Here is a 1,319-nt window from a genome sequence, read left to right as displayed (position 1 = left end):
AATATCCTCTCAGCATCTACCCTGTCAAGCTCCTTAGAATCTTATATGTTTCAATAAGTAAGACAACGCCTTCATCCCAGGAATCAGCCTAGTGAACTTTCTTATCCCTCCTTATGTAAGGAGACCAAAACTGTACACAGTACTCTAGGTGTGGTTTCACTAACGCCCTGCACAGTTGTAGCAAGACTTCCCTACTTTTATACTCCATTTCCCTTGTAATAAATGCCAACATTATATTTGACTTTCTAATTACTTGCTGTACCTGCATGCTAACTTTTTGCGATTCATGTACAAGCACACACGGACCCCGCTGTACTGCAGCATTCACAGTCTCTCTCCATGTAAATAATATTCTGCTTTTCTATTCTTCCTGCCAAAGTAGCCAACCTCATATTTTCCCATATTATACTCTATCTGACCACCTCCAGGCGCGTATCCATTGTCTCTCGAGATAAGGAGGCCCAAAAGAACAAAAGAACTCTATCTGCCAAATTTTGTGCACTCACTTAACATATCTATATCCCTTTGTAGACACTTTATGATCTCCTCACTATTTGCTTTCCTATCTATCTATGTATCTCAGCAAATTTGGCTGCAATACACTCCATCCCTTCATCCAAGTGATTCTTGAAGGTTCTCTAATTTTCATCATAACCTGTGGTTAAAAAGTTCTTGTTTATATAGATCGTTAATATGAATCTAGGTAAGATCTGATGGTTAAGACCCAACGCATAGTGGATCACTTCATAATGATTGTCTCAATTAAATTGGAAGCATCGCCGCGACATTAGATTGTAGGCATATTATTCATTATTTTCATTATATATTTTGCAGCTCCACTGCACTGATGATACCATGCAAAAACCTGTACTAATGGTGCCTCTCAAGGGGGAGTTACACTGAAATGCAACGTGCGAAAGCGACTGTCCGTTGAGAAGAGTTTTCTGATCTGAAGCCAGAATCAATATTTTCAAAAGTCCATGCTTATTTTATCATTATAAATGTTAATGGAGAATGCAAGGGAAAAAGTCGATGCAAAAGCTAGTCTTGGTGATATACCTCAGCGAGTGTCGCCAGGCATAATTTTCTCATATCTCCACCACCGGCCCCCCCACCCCCCCACCCCGCCCCCAAATCTATACATTTTTCCCTTCTACTTTTATTTTTAATTAAGATTAACAAGAAAAAGTGCCAGAAATTTGGTGCGCAGAGCTCATCTGATGCGAAGTGTAATGTTGCAACAAACGTCAGCTATTTCCTGTTGCTCTGTGTAGTAGACAGTCCCTGATATGTACAGACTGAAGGATGCACATCAACTA

The sequence above is a fragment of the Heterodontus francisci genome, chromosome 10, assembly GCF_036365525.1.
Source record: "Heterodontus francisci isolate sHetFra1 chromosome 10, sHetFra1.hap1, whole genome shotgun sequence".
NCBI lineage: Eukaryota > Metazoa > Chordata > Chondrichthyes > Heterodontiformes > Heterodontidae > Heterodontus > Heterodontus francisci.
This window is presented reverse-complemented; position numbering follows the sequence as displayed.